A 23191-nucleotide genomic window follows, 5' to 3' on the forward strand; every position below is an offset into this window, starting at 1 on the left:
GGTCAATAATAAACATTCGCAAGCATGTCACCAACGGAAATGCCATAACTGATGATGAAAGTTGCACGAAAATACACAAAGCTATTTCGGAGATAACTTCCCAATGCAAGCATACAAGGGCACGTTATGCTTATGAGAGGACGCCCACGTGAATATAAATAGATACGGATTCATTGTGAATGTGTTGCGAATTTATGGAGTCTGGCTATACTTGGTCTATAAATGTAAGAAAAAGGAAAGAAAGAAAAGATTTAATGTCGTATTAATCTTGTTGAATACGACGAAGTTTTTTTATTTTTATGGTAATAAAATGTATGCGATAAGCTTAGCTTTATGAAAGCTTTTTAAACTATATTTGCTTTAACTTCCGAAAGAAAACTGCTGAAGGCAAATCCTCCGAAAAGCGGTGGCAGTCAACGTGTTAAATAAATATTCTCGCTAATTTTATTACTACAACAATCCCATTTTATTCCGCCATTAAATCCAGCCTCCGTTCTAGACCAAAATACTCAATGACACTTTGTATCGATCAATAATATTTAATAGCATCTTATAATGTCCTGCAACCTCCCATCAAGTCCTCCATATGCAGATGCACAGCACGTTCCATTCATTTAGATCTCCCACGTCGTAAACATAATTGACTAAAGAGGCCTAAGTAAGACAAGGTGATAACTAATTGCCTACTAAAGTAATTCGTGTTTCGATCACGTAGGATACTTCTAACGATTACCCGACTCTACATGATGCTGTCACGAGCCGACTTCATTAATTACTTCGTCTGCGCTTTGCTAGGAATTCGGTCAGCTAAATAGGTGGTTAGAGGAAAATCTGGTATTTATAAAACTAAATTTCAAAGTAAGTTTCGGTCGTTAACTAAGCTTTTCGTGTTCATTTCTATTACACACTCTGCAACATTTCAGTGTACAGTTAATGCAGTGGCTGGGCAACTGGCTGCCATTTAACGTGGCACGGATTCGATTCCCGCACGGAACAACTCTTTGTGTGAAAAGATTGTTGTTCCGGGTTTGGGTATCAAGTGCATATGAAATTGTATGTTTCTAAACGCACCCACGACACAGGAGCAAATCTTAGTGAGGAGCAACGTTAAAAAATACATTTGAGGAATCACGAGTGCGTTCCCATCAAGAGGAAACTCGTGGGGAAATTAGCAACAGACAAAGTTTAATTGGAAATAATCTATCAGTCAATTCGTTATCATCTAAAAGACAATTTTCGAGTAAGTAGTCAACTCGGACCACATACCTACGGCCCATTTGGGACGAGTTGCAGAAAATAAAATAAAATAATATTTTTAGTGGTCAACTCGTCCCACGTCACTACCACAATGAGATAAGGTACAGTCAGTAGCAAAAGGATTAGTGTGGAAATAATAAAGTTCTATTACTTTGTTAAAAATGAAAGCTTTTCAAGGAACTTCATTCTATTTATAAATCCGACCTGTTATCATTTACTTCATAAGTGACCGCCATGACCATTGTTTAAGCCACTCATGTTTACAATTCTTAGTAATTTTGAATAACATATGAATTTGTACGATTGCTAAAAAAAAAAATAGGTAATAAATTATTTAACCGACACTAAAAAAGAGGTTCTTACTTTGTAAGCATGATTTTTAATATGAAATTATCTATAAAAAAAACGAAAGTAAAGAAAAAACTATATAAAAATATTTTTAATCTTGTGTTGCTAACTGTACCAAACATTGATAAAGTTTCAAGATCCATACAAAAAAAAAGAGTGGGACGAGTTGACCACTAAAAACTTAATTTATTTTTAATTTCCCCAACTCGTCCCAAATGGGCCGTAGGTATGTGGTCCGAGTTGACTACTTACTCCAATTTTCATGTTGTAGTTAATAAACCAGTATTTACAAAACAGTACTAGCATAACATAACACAGAACAGTTACCCGTTCCCCGAACCATACAAAATCAATTGATTTGCAAGCGACTAGAATAAATGACTGAATTACCATTGTAACTACTAGCGCAAGTATCAAGCTCACGTGAGAAAGATATGCAAAACAGTGTCTTTTGAAATTCATATTAAGACACATTTGACTAAAGTCTCGTATCTGTGTGTGATATGTGATACCAATCTGGGGTAGATGCTTGAACCATACGATATATAATAAACTTTATATCGTAACGGTATGGTATCATAAGGGACACGTAAGTTTCTAAATTCCCAAAATTATTTACACGCCTAACCAAAAACGAGTTTTACATGTTTTAGTTAATAATAGCATGTAACAACAAGGCAATTTAAAACTACGTTTAAAAATGAGACTTAAAAACCAATAAAAAAAAATACGTGTTGAAATGCGAAAATTTTTTTAAGTCAGTTAATATAATCAGAACCTTCTCTTTAGTCTAAAAAATATTATGCTGAAAACTGTATTAAATTTAGTTCAACCAAACACGAGATCGCACACAAACGTTTTGTTTGTGGGAACTGAAAGCAGAAATTCAATTTCGCCTTCTGTGGTTATCGTAAAATTTTCGCTTTCAACCACATTATTTTACTTCGGCGAAGGAAATATTGACCATTAATGCGTTGAAGTATGAATGTAAGTAAATAATCTACTCATTTCTATTAGTTTCCTATTTTACGTAATATTTAAAGTAGATAGCTACTTCCTAACAGAGTTAATTGATTGTATTTCATGATTTTCATGTCATTAAGAATGCAATTTCCTACGAAATAGCAAACTAGCATATATTGGTGAAATATTGTTATTAAGAATAACAACAGTTACAGGCTAGAAAAATAACAGTCAATAGATAATAAAGAAAAAATATGCACGATAAGGACCTAACCGTACATTGATCAGAATTAAAAATTGAACAAGAACCTCATCCCACTTCAACTCTACATAAATCACGATACCCAAAAGCAACACAGACCAACATTACTAAAACCGATCCGATAACCACTTACTGAATTTATATTTCCTTAAACACACACGAAATTTACTAACCAACCAACTTAACACGAATTACATAACATCGATAAAATAATATCTAATTAAATAATTTACGATAGACGGCCATTGTAGACAAAATGGCCAATGACTGGACATTAAAGTAATTATATAGGTAGGTACAATAGAATTAAATTCTATAAATTATATAAAAGCGAAAGTTTAAGGAGTGAAGGGCTATTGTTGATAAAACGGCTGATTGAACGGCCAATGGTGATAAGGAAGTCTATAGAAGCTCAACAAGAGATCTAAAGTAAGGAAACACGCCAATGTGGGTTGGGTATTATGACACTAGGCACAATAGTCTCAAACTAAATGTACTATAGAATTATTGAAACTAGGGCTGGTTGTCTCTCAAACGATTTGTCTTAACAATGATCTTTATTTATAAAGATATTTTAATTAAGTAGCTAGGAATAATTATTAATCTAAACTAACACATTATTTACAACTTAAAAATACCAAAAAAATAAGGAATAAAAACTAACTTAAAACTAAAATAAAGGCAATAGGCGTGGTTAGGTGTGGTTAGGCGTCGAAGTACTCGTCCGCATCATCATCTTTATTTATTGTATTAACTTATGTACATACAACATAAAGGACAACACATATGTACATATATACAAATGAGGCACCTCTGTGATAACCCAACCCGTGACAATCAAAAGAAGGTAACAGCGCGACAACCGCGGCGTCGTGTGTCGCGGAATACTGCTCATGGATATGAACCTCTAGCATGGCTTGAAACTAGTCGAGTTCCTCGTCCAACAGTTACGTGAGTAAGCCGATAACATAATAATTAATTTAACCCTAAAGAAGCCTGCAGATATTAAAAGAAAATAAAAGATTTCATTAAAACAAATTCACTCAATTAAGAAATTAACTATATGCAAGTAGCTGTAACTAATGAATTGCCTAACGCATTCCAAGATAAATATCAAGCAATCCATTGAACAATTACTGAATAGACATGACCTTTCCACTACAAGTACAAGTACACTTGAATGGAACCCATCCTAGAGAATGAATAAATAAACAATTTCTCTAAAACATTTGCCTTGTAACATTTGCATTCCATTACGCTGCTGTAGTTCAAAGCACAGCAAGTCAAGTTATCCTAATTACTGTTTATACATTTTCTACCTCATTATCTAGTCTAGATCTAGACCAATTAATAAAATTGGAGTGTCTGTTTGTAGTATTGAAATAACTGCTTTTTACTACATGTATAATTATGAATATATACATACACCGAAATATTATTTTTTACAATTTTTATCTGCATGTCTGTTTGTTCTCTATAACCTCAGAAATGGTTGGACAGATATGGACGAGACTTTTATTGGCAGGTAGCTGATGTACTAAAGAGTAACTTAGACTACTTTTATTTGTCACAAAGTTCGTAATCCACGCGAGCATCAGCTAGTTTATGAACCCTACGTTTTCTAAACTAACCTAAGATAATTCAGTGCAACTGTAATTAAAGGTAGCTTCATATGAGCCTTGATAATTATTTACCCTCAAATAAATTAAGGGTTTTTCTGCTTTAAGAGACGACCGATCCAGAAAAATAACTCATAATTAAAACCAGATAGATACACAAATGAAATAACCAAAGTATTATCACTACGTAAAATAACATAATAAGATGACCTTTACATCCCACAAAATCTTTCTTAACACCTACCTACTCATTAAAACTTCTATTTCAAAATAGTAAAGTTCAAAAGAACCTAACAGCTCAATTCTATGTACTAAAAGAGATTGCACCAACATATAAATGCCAATACATTCATAATAAGCACTGAGGTAATAAAATTCACACCAACTTCACTAAAATGGTACAATTTTAGTATCCACTACTACACATCGAACTATACAACAACCAGTTTATCATGGCCTCGCTTTGTATGACCTTTCCTTATATTCAGGGGTCAGTTTATACTGGTTTAGTATAACGTGATGTGCTATACTTTCTTGTTGGCAACTCCATCTCCCAGTTTACTTACGTAATATTGAAATCTCGCACAGTGCTCTCATTTACCTGTAAACAAAATGATAGTGTTACTATGTTATGTGTGAACATTGTTATTTCTTAACTAAGTACATAAAGTTCTTTTTTCATTATGATAACGGGTTATGTAATAATTGTTCTGACACGGGTGTGGATGTATAACCTCTTTTTGGTAGTTATAACTTTATAAAAGTAGTAGCTTCTGCCAGCGGCTTCGCCTGCATTCCCATGGGATAAAAAGTATCCTATCACCCAAATCAACTCATACCCTAACTGTATGCCAAATTTCATCAAAATCCGTTCAGTAGTTTCAAAGTAATTGACGGACAAACATCCAAACCAACTTGCACGTTTATAATATTAGAGTGTAATTGAATAATCTTCCAGACACAGGCTATATCTTAAAATCTCAATATCACTTAATAATTACTAAAAAATCGAGGCCAATGAGAATTTAAAGGAAAATATTATTCACAAGTTATCAGAACAGGATGTTAATATTTTCATTTTAAATCCTATTATGTCACCATAAAGTCGTAATTAAGTTATTAAACACATCTTGTGTAATTATGTATTTACGGAGGAAATAGAGATTTTAAAAAGATTGGATGCTAATTTGTCTGTAAATAAAATGATTTGACAAATACCTCTCTCATACCTATACCTTTTATTTATAACACTGTTCCACACTAGAATTTTCTCCTGTGTCGTGAGTGCGTTTACAAGGATACAATGTCACATACACATAACACCCAAACCCGAAACAACAATTTGTGGATCACACAAAGCATTGCTCCGTGCGGGAATCGAAACGGCTACACATTGCGCGGCAGCAGTTTACCCGGCCACCGCACCAACCGTGCAGTCTGAGAGAAAAGTCTAGTCTTTCAAAGTGTAAAAAATCCTTTCTAACAAACGTAACAAAGACTAAAATACTAACAAATAGAGCATTAAAAACCAACAATAAATCAAAGGCAGCATCGTGAATACAAACAAGAGTGTTTCGTAATCTTTCAGCTGAGTATAGAACCTGCGTCGATGACAAATCAAAGAGCTGACTAAACCATCTTTGTGTTAACAATACAACCACCTTAGCAGACAAACAATGCATATTCAAACAGACTGCTGCCCAATCTATAGACTGAAGCGAATTGTTACATTGATTTTTCAATGAAGAAGAAATAAGATCATTTTTTATTTATTCATGCATAGGCCTAAGTATAAGTAAGACACTTAGACAATACTATTGTCATCTAATGATTTATGATAAATAGTAATCCTAATCCTATTTATAAATAACAATTGTAGATATCTTCTGCCAGCGGCTTCGATCCATGGGTTAAAAAGTATCCTATCACTCAAGTCAGCTCATATCCCGTCTGTACACCTAATTTCATCAAAATCCGGTCAGTAATTTCAACGTAATTGACGGACAAACATCCAAAAAAATTTCACATTTAAAATATTTGTGTGATAGTGTTATTAACGCTGAACGCTTCCACTTTGTACCTCATACAGCGTAGCACCATTGATTGAATTGGTGAATGAGTCACAAGACTATGATAGGTTTATATTTAAATATACCTATATTTTAATTAAAAGGAAAATCATAATATTGCTCAATAATTACTAAAGATCTACGAGTCAAATAAAGTCCAATTTATCCCCATACCTGACAGGTGACAGGCTATTAATGGGTATGCCACATACACCATTAACAGAACTCGTTCCATATCATAAAATCATGTATGTCAGCGATAATTTCATATGTGCACATGGTTTCGTAAGAGGCGAAGCCCACACCTAAAAAGGTAACCTAGATATATAGGTGAACGACTTAAGTAATGCACTTCAATATTGCATATGAATGCGCTAAGTCACAACTGTTTTAGTCTAGTCATAATATTAATACACATTATAAAACTAATAAAAGCTATTCCAATGGGTATTGATGTCAATGATGATTGATGATGATGTTTAGTAAAACAGCTTTATAATTATCAGAATTTCATAAAAGATTTCACGCAATCATAAAATGATGCAGATGATGTTCTGATCAAAGTAGAACAGTGTTCGAATTTGAAGACGACATCTGTAGAAATAAGCTTTTTTTTTATCAATTGAAATATGGCTGCTAGAAAAAAAGCGATGTTTTTTATAGCTGCTATATCGGGTAGCGACTGAAATCTGTTTTCCTTAAGATATTTGTGAGCTGCAACCAGTTAAGTTGACTAATTAATCAAGATTAGATAATATGGCAGACGGCTAGAGACGATGGCAATATTCTAAAATGAATTCTTGCATCGTTAATTCACTGCAATTATTATACTTCTTTGACATCCATCACATCAAACTGACACAAACGTGTCGTTCGTCAAAGCAGATGAATAGAACTTATTCAGAATTCCTCTTCATGCATCGCCGATCACGACCAGATCCCCAACAATAGGTAGAAGTTGCTACCGACCTCGCCAACGAGCCTTGACCGACTACAAAGTACAAACATTGGAGATAAAAACATGAAAGCAATACAAATTGTCCCATCCTTAAAATATTGCTGTAATTATGGTCCCTATTAAAGCAACTATAAAGAATACAATAGTACGGACAAATTTCACAACATCGCTCATGCCGCTCTATGAGCGAGCATAGAGTGGCATGATTGAGAAATTTTTTTGTGATGTATTTTCCATTACTATTAGTGTATAATTCACTACGGTGTGTACTTCAAAAGTAAATTGATTTCTTTCTCGAGGAAGTGGATTCTTCCCACGGTGGTCGTCATGCGAGGACAGCTGCGGTTGCAGACTCGTGTGTAAAAATCTCGAGTGTTTATAAGACTAGAATTAATTCTAGAATAATTTATGTAATAACTGAGAAAGAAAGAGCTATTTCCGTAATAATTTTTAATTATATGCTCAGAGATATCTTTAAAGAGAACCTGCGCCATTGTATACTTGAACGTAATGGAAGTACTAATATTTGTATAGATAACACTTAAAAATATATTATGCAAAAGAATGCTGCATAATTATGATACCTTGACAGTGGAGTCTTAATTGATATTTATTTTAGCAATATCAATATTTATCTGACTGCAAGGGATTAGACAAGTATAGCTACTTTCTTTCTTTTTAAAAGAAATATCCATTGACTTTACACATTTGCCAAAATCAAAATAGGACTAGACAACATGAATATAAATAACGATGTTATCATCATTTCACAACATAATGGCACTGGTACTATCAATTTCTAATCGAACACTAATCATCTTTTTAATATTCAATCAACGTCTGTAGACGCAAAAGGTAATCTAATAACATAGTTTGTCCATACAGAACAGAACATTACTGTCGTCTATCGCATATTTAATACAACAATGCATGTGGGACAGCGGCCGCTTTCATCGCCAGTGGCGCACGACTCAGCATCACCATTCTTGGCACAGCATTCTGGTGCGAGGGTACGCTTTCGATTTTATTATATTTTATTACGGTGACTATAAAAATGGCTACTCCAATTTAATTGTTGCTACTGTGAATTGTTCGCGATTTTAACACCTCATATTCAGACCGTACTTTACAACTCAACCTAGTTCAGTTGACTGAATATTTATGAGTCGTGCACTTCTCTAGAAGAGCCTAAGAACTTCTGACCGTCAAAGAAATGAGACTGTGAAGATGCATTTACAAGATATCTTCAAAGAAGATGTAACTGATTACCAGAAAGCCATTCAGTAAGAAAATGTGACCAAACATAGTGCCCTGAGGGACACCCGAGCTTATCAGACGACGTGATCTTGTAGCACACCCACCGAGCTGCAGGCCCGATGATATCTCCCAGACGGATGTAATGCCCCATACTAATTTAGCTTAACTCAAATCTTTATAGTACTTAGTCACCAGATTCTATGTTTGGTTCTGTCGGTTGCGTGACTGAGATCGAATATATCGCTTTATTTAGGCTTATTTCGCTTTAGAATCTACTATAATGAGGCTATTAACTGTAATCGTAAAGTAGATTTAGGGATCTTTGTTAAAGTGAAAATTTTGTGTGGGCTGAAATGTTTCCTTAACGCTTCATTAGCCTTCTAGAGAAATGGAAACTCAAAAGTAGATACCATTTATTGCGCAATTTATTGTTCACATCTCAAAAGTAAGCGTTAATTTAAGTGGGTACTTATTAAAATTATCGCTAGACGATTTTAAAGGTTCTTACTTTTAGGGTCAAGAACAAACTTTAATATTTAACAAGCATAAGCAAGCAAGCCTAAATGATGCAAAATTGAAAACTGATAATCAATTAAATAGCATCACAACAAAATAAAATACTTGTAGCTGTGTCCAATCACCGGCTAAAGGTTATAAGAGTACAAGATGCGCACGATTGACATTTCAGTTGCGCATTGCTTAAGAAAACGTCCATAAAACCAGTGGATTATGGAGATTTAATAGATTCAATACTTTGATCGGAAAAATTACGTTGCCTTCTAAAAGTAAATGAATCGAAGCGTTCGGCAATATTGTGAATGAATGTCGATTACTTAATGACAAAACATTTATGCAATAGTAATCTTTTAATTTATTTATTTGGTATTGGTCAGTTAAAAGGTCAATATCTATTAACTAAGTAACTTGCAACTAGTCTAATTTCAAATGATTTACGACTTTATTTGACATGCATACATTTTGGATTTGTAAATCTGTGTTGACTGTCCAATCAAACTTAATTTCCCAAGTAATTTTATACTTTAACTTAATGAACTATGTAAATGAACTCATGTTATAAATATTATTATAACAAACCGTGTCTAGGATGATTCACACTGAACTAATATAGCCGACATAAATGGCAAGCCTTAGCTACTTCTCGCCTACACTACTTTTGTAACGAAGCTTAAAGCTACAAAACAATAAAACATCTGTAGGTGTACTTGTATTAATATTGATTGATATTCACTAAACAAATGATTTTAATTTCAAGGTCATAAGTCTGCTAGACTACGAAACTAAAATATCTCCAGCAACGACTAATATGCAAACCCATGTAGCAATTTATTCTAAGATAGCATCAAAACATTAACAAATTATCCTTTGACTACCAGCGGAGTTGTATATCAAATTAATTCCATCATGCTACCGTACTTAACAATCTAATAAAATATCCTTTAAAAGGATCCTGTAAGTTGAATACTGTTCCCGTAACTATCTAAGATAATTGCGAACATTTAATGGCATGAAGTGACTGGCAATATTTATTACAGATGATAATCAAGTTGCCATATAAGTACTGCAGCGTATAAGGCGACCGGACTAGCTTCATCCTGATTGTCAGACCGCGGCAAAGATAATCATTTATCATCGTTTTTTTGGGAGTATGTTTGATCTCGTTCTATTCCAAGATTGAAATAGATTTTTCTAGAAACTTTAATATCTATTTGAACAATATAGGCGATATTTAATGTAACTGTAACTTATATTGCATAGCTGTTTAGAAAACTAGTTTCCGTTGTCTGTTTTTTTTTTTATGAATGATTCAAATTCTACTGAAAGAATCTTTGAAAGTTCTAATAGTTTTCAGCCAAAAATAGTATCTGTAGTATCACGTCATAGTACGTGACCTTTTCAACCATTAGACCAATAACGCTTCTAAATTAATTATTTTAAAAGTATGTCTTCATATTATGCTGAAAAACAATTACTTAGTATTATCGCTGGTCAATTTTAGCTTCACAATTTATACTTCAAGTAATAAATAGCACTTTATAAAACGTTAACCCGTTGCCTTTGTCTGACCTGAGGTTGAGTTTTGCACGTCCCGACGCTATTATCATACCAAATACTAACCACAAATAAGTTGGTATAAACACTATAAAACCGCGAACGCTTGTAACAAAGCTGTGCAGTACCTAATTATATTAAACGTTGGTATTCCTGTAAACGTTACTTTTATAGGTTTCAACTGTAATATTAATGTTTATAATCATACCTATCTTCTATATAAATAAAAATGAATCGCCAAAATGTATGTACGCGCTAATCTTTGGAACTACTGGTTCAAATTGAATAATTATTTTTGTGTTGGATAGCTCATTTATTAAATGATAAATGATATTTATTTCTGTAAATAGATTATACAATAACACTTTTACACGTCAATATTGGGAAAGGTTGTTGGCGATAAAACATTGCGCTACGATCAATAGGTGCCGAGCAGAAAGGGTGAAACCGCGCGGGAATAGCATGAATCAAATAAAAAATTGACCAAAAACAACCGAGTCAGATGACCTAATGGTAGGTATCTAACAAAACTAGTCTGATTTAACTTTCAAGTAATCTACTGAAATCACAAAAGGACAGACTTCCCATAATAGTGTTGTGACTGCGAATTAAGACAATTGGCTTTGCAGCAATACCCACACTGCCGTGCGTCATCCCATAATACGGGTCAAGAACTGCAAGGTCGTAGTAGGTACAATAATAAAGATGTTACCTATTCTATTATTCTTAGAATACACTGGTTTAACAAGGGCAACTAATGTTTTTCTACATTTTCCAAAACTTGTAGTACGTAATTACGAATTTGGCACCAAGGAAAGGTGTGTTTACTTATATTATTATATACTACTGGCCAGTAATGTTGTTCGGTGATAAAAAGGTGAGGCTATTGCAAAATACTGGGCGTGACGATATATACTCGATACTATGACCGATTTTTTATGGATTCTAATAAATACTTTATTAGGAGAAAAAAAATCGAATGATCAACCAACGTCGTAACAGTAGCAGCGCGATTTTTACCACAGCGTTTGCCGCAGAATGCTACTCAAGAATATGAGCCTCTCGCATGGCTTGAAACTAGTCTAAATCCTCGTCAAACAGTTACGTGTATAAGCCAATAACATAATAATGGATCGACGATCACATTCATAATGAACCTACAAACATTTTAAAGGCATGAGAAGAAATTAATAGTACCGACAAACCTTCCCATACTAACAAAATAGGCACATAACCACACAGGTATATACCCACATACAAACAGCCTTGAAACAACCCATCTACAGCTGAACACCACGCTAAGAGCGACACCACACGCCAACAACACAATGGCAGAACAAATTACTAATTTTAATTAAGTTTGAACTCCACCCTTGTCCTCTACTAAAATATAGTTATTAGCAGCCTTTGTTCAGTTCATACATGAAACAAACGAGGCTACAGTCCTTGGCACACATAATTGAGTTACAAGTCGATTATAATTGTATTTGGCGTATCTTGTAGCTCTATCTAATGATATAGGTTTCATGTCGAATGGCGCCAATAATTAGCAATCTGATGTAATTGTTAGATTTTGTCATTACGATATGAAGATCAAAAGTTCATGAGTTATCTCAATTATTCACAAAACCATGAAAAATTATGGTAAAAATAAATGTGGAAGTCATCAACGACATTTAAGCAACTCTGTTATTTCATTAAAAATGTCTAGTAAACACTAAACAGTTTCGATTTCGACAAACAGTCGTTTTGGTCACCTCGTCTCTTAAAAATATAAAATGAGATGTCTAAATTAAAAACACCGGTTACTAATTAACTCGACTCAAAATTCATATTAGGAATCTCATACTCAGAAGCCTCTTTTATAACGAACAGTCTAGACAACCACACACAAAATGCTGGAAATAAAACCTCAAAAAAAAAGCAGTCGCAAGGTCGCAGTCCTTAAAAAAAAATACACACGAACCAAACGATGAAGTTCTAGAACATACTAATTTAAATAACACAGGAGAAATTGACGTGTTCAACTGAGATTGTAGTAGATAAACACATACACAGCGTATTATCATTGTTATCAGAACTAAGACGTCAGCATTCTCCGTATAATTTGAATGTCATTTTCACATTGAACATCATAATAGCCTTATTTAAACATCACAATATGATTGTCGTTGAAACACGCAACCCACGTTGTTAGGAGGCGTTGCATTAGTACAAAACACTGTTATTATTCCAATGCTCTTTATAAACGTGTAATTGGTCTTAAAAATGTGTATTAAGATGTTTCATGGTTCGTTAATTGATGGTTTCTCTTGAGTTTGGAATATGTAGATTGTATTTAAGAAATGTCTCTTCTTAGAATTGTCTTTGTTTGCGAATCTACTTCGGCGAACTGTCTATCACCTTAATATGACTAATTTATACTTTAATGTATAAAAAACCTACCTGTGTAATATCCATGAAATATTTTACATATTATCCCTTACCACCAGGCGATTTAAGCGCTGGTTAAACGCTAAGCTACCTAGTACAAAAAAAAGTGTAATATCCATGTAACAATACTTCACGTTCAGTCACCTTTTGTACGACATTTTTTGTATTTGTAATTATTTCACAAGAATGTAAACAACAGTCAAAAACGCACTCACCTTAAGTTATTTGTTCGGCGTTACCGCACTGCATTTTTACGAAAATTACTCTCACCTGAAACAATCATAGGGACATTTTGTAACAAGTGATTAACATTACAACACAAACAATTAAGATAATTATGATAAATGCGACCACTTAAAGTTTATTTTGTTAAGTCCACATGTACCGGCCCTAAGGCCTTGTTATATCACAGTAGGTACATAAGTCGAATACAAATCACGGTTATTTATTTTGTTCGTGATTGACGTATGGCTGATTAAAACATACATTGTGTGTATGAAAGTAAGTGAAGTTAAAAGTAAAAGTGTTTCAATCAAGTAAGGTTAGTTAGGTTAAGCCGTCTTTCAAAACATGTGACTCATTGTTATGAGTTCTTCCTTAATTTATCGGGCCTTTGTTGTTATCTAAATATTTGCAAGCCGTTATTAATGTTTACTAATTGAATTAATTAATTAATTATAATTAGCACACAATTTGGGTAAACATTTTCACGAAACGCCAATTATGACGTTGTCACTCAATTTTCCCGCCTTAACCTCAATCTGTCAAAAGAAGTAAAATGGCGCGCGTTGACAGTCGGGCGCGCAATTATGTATAATCTGTATAATTAGGTTTCGGTCCGTTTGTCCGTTCGTCTAATTGTACACTACATACGCGAAACTTTCGTAACGTTCTGCTTTAATTGGCGAAGTTTTTTCGGTTAGTTAGTAGCATTATTGCAGTCCGCGCTTGAATTGTTAAAGAAAACGCCGCGTGCTCCTACAAATTGTGTAATTTCTTTTTATGTGCTAAACGTTTGTACTTGTAACTAAACGAGTTTAAAATAGAGGCAAGATACAAAATAATATTAACAGACGACATAAAACTTTCAAAAGACAGACAGACTGAAATGACAATAAACTGATTTAATATCTATATGATCAGTTAACGTGGCCACCGCTACTAATCACAAGGGTTTTCACTCGCATCACAAATCACAAGTGAAATCGCGAATCAATCATACGCACAATTTAATAAAGGCGCGTACACAATGTACTTATAAATCGGTGCGACAACGCAACGTCACGTGACTGTACAGTCTACACGTTGTATAACAGTGATGGAGGTATAATAAATTAAAATCGAACTTTCACAAGTCCTCAGTGATGAGTGAATAACATGAGCATACGCCATAACACGTGTGAATAACGATAAGATGAATCACACTAAGATTAAATTAAAAATTCATTATGATGAGCACACAATCGCATAACATACAAATTCAATTTGTGTTAACTGTTAAATCATTCTGCATGTAATTTAAAATAATGCTCCTTAATAGGCTCTTATATGTAAATTATTTTATCACTAGAAATCCTATTATGTGGCAATAAATGAAAGTTGGTGTTAAGTTAATGAACGTCTGTTTCATATTGGTGTATATCAGCATAATCTGGAAAAGACATAGATAATATTGTTTCAACACGAAAAGGGCATAGATGTATGTAACCATAAACAGACCACTAGTAAAAACAAGACCTTTTAAAACGCAATAATTAAGATATAGGTGCCTAAGGAACTAGAATTCTGATCCGGAGCTGCGGACTACCTAGCGGATTTACCGGGGTTCCGGCTCGAAAAGCAGGAGTAGGAACTGGGTGGTTTTTAGTCAGTAAGAGTCTGATACTCCCTCTCACTTCGCTCAAGGCGGGAGAAGTCATTGGATGATTTTCCCCCATAAAAAAGTAAGTAGTTAGAATTACGAAATAATAATTTCTAGCTAAACTAACTCAATTGCGTCACGTAACTACAAACTCACTTCACAGCATTACCACCAACTATTGATTTGAAAAAATATATAGATAATACATAAATAAAAGAAAGTTCGTTCGACATTCCGTTCCCAGCACGCCCGCGCCCTAACAAGAGTGGAATCAAACAAAAAGCCATTTGACCGAATAAGTAACGCATTGACTTGTCTTATCAGTCAGCTGATAGCCATCGTCTGCTACTTTCACTGATGCTAGCCCCAACCCTCGCGGGACCACTTTCCAAGCACCTTGAGTCGTCGCACTCTGTATTTGTTTTCTTATAGGTATCTTGTTTATAAGATTGGCATTCGATTTTCTATAATAATTCAAGAACAATGAGCTATAATAATTCAAAGACATTGTAGACTCGTACGACTGTTTTGTAAAATTACAACGAGATTTTTCATCCACATCATCATCGAAAGGCCATGTTAATCCACTGGATTTTGGGCCTTCTCTACATAAGTATGTACGAAAACATTCTTGGGTTTTCCATAATTTCCACCCTGGTAAAGGTTTTAGTCTTTTTAGGTAGACGATTTGTAGCTAGAGATTTAAATTTAAGAAGACTATTACCTAATCCTTCGATTAGGTTATGGGTTTAAAAGAGTGCGTTGCCGTCCTGTCTTTTTAGAACTTTTATTTATTTTTAAGACAATTTCATATATTATAAGTCTTAATTCCGCAAATTCTACACGCATACCACAAAACTGGTGCAAATATATGAGTGCAATATCATTGTAACAATAAAAGTCAATGCGACTATCAATCACTCATAACTAGATCGGAACCGATCGTTCTCAGGCATTAAGTCATTGGAAAACTATAATTTATTGTTAGAAATTTTCAAACTAACTTTTCTTTGTAAACCTAATATCACACTGTTTCTTCTTCCTCATCAAAATAATATGCCAGATAGATAATAATTGTCTGACAATTGGTAATCTATGCACTCGAACCTATTCATTTATTTAGCCATCAGACCACCATAGATGGTGCCCTGTAGGACTGATGCCGACCCGAAGTTGCAGATTGCCTAGGGGGTTACCGGGGCTCCGGCTCGAAAAGCAGTAGGAACGGAGTAGTCTTTAGTCAGTAAGAGTCTGAAACTCCATCTCGCCTCACCCAAGGCGGGAGAAGGCATTGGATGATTTTAACCTCTCAAAAATAACCTATTCATTTATTTAAATAAACCTATAACTGGTGAAATCTTACGAATGTGCTTCTACATATTGCAGTGCAGTTCAATATGGAATCAACTTTAATTTCCTCCATTTAACTTAATCAAATTAATGTTCTTAATAAGAGCAATTACATTACAACGTTCGTAATAAAAGCGGCTGGGTGAGATTTCGATACACCTACTATAAACATTGCACCAGTACCTGGACATACCTGTTCACTTGCTCTTATTAATTTCCTGCACACATATTAGCCAACGCCCTGCTATACTGCAAAAACCTCGTTAAAGTATTAGAAAGGTCTTATTTTTAGCCCTTTTGAACGTAATAAGTGTCCATGTTCTGTACTATAAGGGCAAAACGATCAGTTGGTTTCCCATGCCAAAAATATGGCTCGAGACTGTAGATTATGGATTAATTTATAGGCTAAAATGTTGTCCATATATCTTATAGATATGACAAGTTTTATCGTACTAGTGTTATGAAGTGAAACTCTTAACTTAATCAATAATCAGCATCTCTAAAATATTTAAGTAAAGGTACTTAGGTACGCGCAAAACCTTTAGCAATAACTAACAATTTACAAATGTCAGCTTTTAACATTAACAATGTAACGACTAATACTTAAACTGCATTAAAAACCGTTTTTCTTAGAAACCTATAATCGAAAATGCGATAAAACGCACCTGAACTGTGTTCACTTAAATGTCAACCACTCAACATCTGTTTCGGACCTTAATTTTATTGAAGTTTATATTATAGGTGTCTTTACTAAAACCAATTAACCTTAGGTTAAGTTATGACAATTATGATAACAGTTACAGACAAATTGACTGCCCTGTAACTTACTACATATTTATTTATGTTCTAGTATAAGAAACATTAGCAACTTACCAGAAAGCAAAAACACAAATATGTTCAGAGTTTTTGAAGATTAGTAAAAACCAGTATCAAGTTGGTCACGATGCTAATACCAAAGTGAGGATAAATAGTCTTAACTATTCATACCTTAGAGAAAAGAAAAGAAAATATAATACGTGATACATTGTAAGTAGGTTAAGCTATACCTAAACAAATCCAGAACAAAACAAGCAATGTAGACAGTGCCTAATACTGAGTGTTCGCTATCATTTCTTCTGCTCCACATTGAGATGCACCGACCGACTTTATCCTAGTTTTTTACATTGAAATGAACGCGCTTTCTTCGAGATTGCCGTCATAGATGTCTATCGAGATTAGACTGTTTTTAGAACTAGTGCTATGTATGAGGAAGGAAGGAAAAATAAACGTAAGTATAATTCTGTGTTTAGTGTGTGACTAATAATCTTGAATTTAGCGCGATTTATTAAAGTTTTGACTCTCATCATTACATACGTATGCTACTACCTAATTTAACTGATTGATAATGTGTGGGCATATAATTAGCGAATAGCACGTGGATTACAAATAAAAGTATCTTTGAGACATCGAATTATGTTTTTTTTTTAGCTCATCAAAACTTATAATTTCCCTTTGAAATTACTCTGTTGAAATGACAATCGTTAAGACACCTATACATCTCAATTATATAAAACAGACTAACAACAATAGTCGAAAATGCTCTCTCAGTTCGCTAAGTCATTGTGTAGGTACTAGTAAAACGAAAGCCCACTGCTTGCCCATTAACATATACCATAGAAGTGGGCGAGCCTAACTAATGGTAAAGGAAAACTTACATAATGCATGGGTAAAGGCAAATAAAGCTGTCGACACATTCCACCGAACAATGGGTACGTAGGGCGCAGCATCCGAGTTTGAGGAGTGCCGACATCGTAACTACCAAGTCATTTGTACGCCTAAACATGTTACTCACTCAATTGTCGTCTTGTTAAAATTGTTTCATAATATTTACGAAGAAAATTGCCTATGAATAATGTTTTCAATTTAGAAAAGTAGGTACATTGATTCTTCTGATATATATGGAAAACTAAATAAACGGTTGATTGCCGATGCCGATAGAAAACAGTTACAGTTTAAGACAAATCCGAAGTATGAGGGCTAGGTTTATCAGTTGAGCCACCGAGGTCACCGTTTAACTAGTTAAAGATCTTATTAATTAACTTAACGTGTCAAAGATCAGAGGGCTCACTCTTGAATCCCATTCCGATCGATCGACAAAGATATTGTGAAATTTCGTACTCTCTTCAGTTGCAACACTAGCACCTATTGCACCTGTGTTGAGTAAATATTAAATTAACTAAATTGTATTGAGTTAGTCTTTCTATTCCGTAGTATTGAGTAAATAATAGATTAAATAAAAGGTATTGTGTTACACTTTGTATTCCGTACTCTAAATGCTATTTAACAGGTACAATTGAAATTGTATAGTGTTGACATTGAATAATTATTGAAATTTTATTGGATTGCAATTGCATTCACATTGAGATTGGTTTCAAAAGTAAGCGCCCAGATCTGTATAGAATACCTCTTTTCCAAAGAACGACAGATCTTAAAAAACTCTATAACCAACTAAACACGATCCTTTGACACGTTTTTGTTGACAAACCCCCACAAAAACGTGTAAAGTTTCCGAAAACAGTAAAAAATATTCGTTCACAAAAGTTGTGAAGTTATCCCGTCTAAGCTTGTGGACAAAATCGTGAGTTCATTGACACCTCAACAATATCTACTAAGAAAAAGTATGTTCCTGCTAATGAACATTGTAAACACACAAACACTTCCAAATAACCTATGGTGATGTTTGTATGACATAGAATTTTACCAGCAACATGTTATGTAGAAAAAATGTCGATTATACTTTAGCTATCAATCGCGGTTTTAAAAATATAAACTGAAATATAATACAATACCATTTTCCAGGCATTCTTACATAAATTGTTATCCCAAAAAATAAATAAAGACTATTATACTTTCATAACATCTTTCCACTATTACGAAATCGAATCAATATTAAGTAAGACTATTAGATAAACCCATCTAAAATCATGAAAAAAAGGTAATTCCAAATTAACAACTTGACTAAGGACACATGTAGACACCAATTAACAAGTACATGAACCATCAATTACGTATTACTAACTATCATCGTAATCAAAGCAAAAAATCAACTCTTGCGCATGATTGGGTGCACTGCGACTGCGTGTCACGGTAGCTAAATAACTGGACTTGTCGGCAATTATGTATTTATGTATGTGAGCTTTATATGGGCAGGCTGTTAGGGAAATTTAGAGCAGTTTTAACAAGATATTGGTAAATGTAGACTTATAGAATAGCAATTCACCTCTCTAGATTTGTAAATGAGTTATAACAAATATCTTCGTTTTAAAATATGTATATGCGACATCTATAATGCGAAAAAAGTAGACAAAGTACATAGGATGTACTACTCTCAATGATGACCTTTCTACCTGAATTCTTTCAGTAGTTTTATCGTGGACTAACAACAAATTACTTCATAGAGATAAAAAACTACTACTCCTACAATTCCTCTTAGCGTAATTGTTAATAATTAGCATTATTGAGTAACAACAACGATTGTTTGGTTTCGCCTACTTTGAAATTTGACAACTTCATAACCTTTTGTGGGTGTCGTTGCTTGCAACATATACCTAATTATATTACTTCAGCAACCCTCGAGGTGGGTGGGCCTCAAACTACCAATTACTCAAAGTTTGTGACGAAATTTCGAAAATACAGATCATTATTACACAAGTTATATAAAACTTTACAAAGTAATTTATCATACGAAAATATATACTTAGTTGTCATATATCCAATTAAATCTTTGCTCTAGATTCTCCTAAGCTTGTCATTATCTGTAGAAGAAAAAAAAAGTGTGGGAGAGCTAAGCCTCGACCGGAGTGATACCACGGCCTCACAGAAAACCGACGTGAAACAACGCTTGCGTTGTTTTTCGTTGTGTGAGTTACCCGAGGTCCAATTCCCCCCTTCCCAATTCCCGAACAACAACCCTTACATTCCTAACCCCCAAAAAAAGCCGCCAACGCACTTGTAACGCCTCCGGTGTTTCAAGTATTCATGGGCGGCGGCGATTGCTTACCATCAGGTGATACCTCAGCTCGTTTACGCCGTGTCTCATTAGAAAAAAAAAACAAGAAACTAGTGCCTAACTAGCAATGTTTACAAAATGTTCTTACAAAGAGATCATTTAATCAGACTACCGTACTAACCTATCCATTGTCAATCAGTAAATGAATAAAACACATTTTATTGGTGAGAAAGTAAACTCATAGCGTGGGAGGTAATAGCTCAGCCACTGTTCCAATTATTATATTGAAAGTCAATAACTTCCTCTCTCTATGAGTCGATATAAATCTATGACGTAATTGGATATAAAAAATAAATACGCCTTTTATTATATAGCAGTTTGTTAGGTCTAAAATTAAATGCATACATTTATGTACTTTCAAATTTAAATTACGATCGTGTCTATAGTAATAATTGAAGCCTTTTCTTGAATTTGGTTATTTAAACGTAAGCTATATTTATCTTAAGATTATTTTAATTTACTAAAAAATAATATACATTTTTTTTTTGAGCGGAGATGTCACCCTATTGCTTCTCCCGCCTTGGGTGAGGCGAGAGGGAATGTCAGACTCTTACTGACTAAAAACCACCCCGTTCCTACTTCTACTTTCCGAGCCGGAGCCCCGATAACCCGTTCGGTAGCCAGCTCGGAATCAGGCATCAGCCCAGCAGCATCTTTAATATTACGATCCCAATAGCAAAAACTCAAAATAAATAAACTTAGATTCCAAACTCACGCCACTGGATCAATTCAAATCCACGCACCGTAGATAATCTCAACGAACTTACCTGTAACAAAAAAAAAACAATATTTAATGAGAAACAATATGGCCGACGTTAATTTTCCCATCAGTGTTGCCAGATTAACGGTTATTGTGACAAAAAGAGTGCGGTAGACGCATCATTGTTCTCGTTGCTCTATTTACCCAATGAGACTTACCGCTATGTACTCAGTATGAGAAAAAAGTATTAAATAGATGCCTTCTGAGATACGACACACGTTATTAAGATCGAATTTTGTCACGAAACTTTCATAATGATGGCACGACATGAAAGAGAATTGGAATAAAACTTCGTTGATCTTTATTAACTTAGGTACGCTTTTTCATGCTTATTTTAAGTAAGTTTAATTGATAATGTCACAAAAAAGCCTTGATACATAGTAATATGTTTACCTACCAATTAACCGACATCAAGTGATTATGGTAATAATTAATAAAAAATGCAATGAATACTAGGAATGTCCAGACATTTAGGAAATATCTATAGAGGTTATTACATTTTTGAATATTAGATAAAAAACACTTAAGTAACATTAACCTACACCTACCAATTAACACAAACCTATTTTCGTAACACAGCTATGTAAGAATGACACTATCTATAACACTATAAAAGTTATATGACATACCTAATTCGTAGAAAATATGACAAAAGTAGTATACGAACGTGACTTAATTAAATCCTATTATATAATTTTTAGTTTCAGTAACGTCAACAGTCTGTGACAATCTTGTATCGTCACGCCTTTTATCCCTGAAGAGGTAAGCAGAGGTGCACATTACGGCACGTAATGCCACTGTACAGTGTACACACACTTTTCACAATTTATATTATAAGTCCCTTGCCCAGCAGTCACACATGCAACCTCTCGACCAAACTATAACGTTAATATGGACTATGTAATCCTCTAAATGAGAAGGGTTTGTCGTAATCGGCATACTTGATTAGATATCAGAATTCAAATGATTAACTAGACTAAATGTTGAGCAATTTGTTCTACACCCACGGGAAGATTAGATGGTAACAAATTCACCCCTAGTCCCCACACGATTCACTCTGGTATAGTAGGTACATAATATACAAAGTAAGAAAGTACAGTAACACACTAGTTATGCACGCAACTAGTGTGAAATCGCATTTAATTAGAAATGGCCAACACATACTAATTAGCTTTCTGGTTTACTTGTTATGAGATACCTTATGTACTTAGATTATGTGTGTGATAATTGACTAGAGGTAAAAACTAAGTACTATTGCCAAATATAGAACTGAAAACAATGTTACGGAAAATTATCGAAAAGATAAAAAATAACATAATGTATTGTATGTATCCTGTGTAATTTAAAAAACATATAATCAGAGGAAAATCTTAGATAAGTAAATACAATGACATGGGAATACAAATACATAATACAAAATAGAAATAAAAAATATTGAGTATTATGTCACTATTACATTTGTAGTGGTCTAAAGTTACATGCTTGTTTAGCTATCCTAAACTTAGATCTCTACAAGTTACATACCGACTCCCCCAATTCAAAAGTAGCACCTACTAATTTAGACTCTTTTAAACTCATTAGTAGATCTTTTTATACCCAATCTACATAATTATAAACCGCAAGAAGTTACAAGAAACTAATTATTAGTACAGTTGGAGTAATTATCGACAGCTAGACGGGATGATACTAAGAATAGACGTTAGACGTGCCATGAATCCTTTGATACGATGTCTAAAATACGATTTGTATATCCTATAAGTACAATGAGTTTTACTAACATAGATCGACACGTAATTATCCCAATATAGAACATAAAAAGTTTACGTAATAGCCAAATTAAGGCTCAATTAAATTAGACAAGGATAATTATCTTCTGAATAATTAGATACCTTTTTTTGAAAGGGGAAAATCATCCAATTGCTTCTCACGTCAGTGA

The 23191-nt window shown here is 34.0% G+C and overlaps 1 protein-coding gene across 3 annotated transcripts in view; it reads right to left on the reverse strand.

Annotated features, from left to right (window-relative positions):
• Nucleotides 1-23191, reverse strand: part of LOC118281944 (restin homolog) — a 133480-nt gene that overhangs the window by 64221 nt on the left and 46068 nt on the right. Inside the window, exon 2 of one of the 3 annotated variants that reach the window (XM_050707541.1) lies at nt 13452-13506. The exons of the other annotated variants lie outside the window; for them this stretch is intronic. The gene's annotated coding sequence lies outside the window, so the exon portion shown is untranslated. The remainder of the gene's footprint in view (nt 1-13451; nt 13507-23191) is intronic. 3 annotated transcript variants of the gene reach the window in all.

Source organism: Spodoptera frugiperda, chromosome 31 (genome assembly GCF_023101765.2).
Source record: "Spodoptera frugiperda isolate SF20-4 chromosome 31, AGI-APGP_CSIRO_Sfru_2.0, whole genome shotgun sequence".
NCBI classification, from domain to species: domain Eukaryota; kingdom Metazoa; phylum Arthropoda; class Insecta; order Lepidoptera; family Noctuidae; genus Spodoptera; species Spodoptera frugiperda.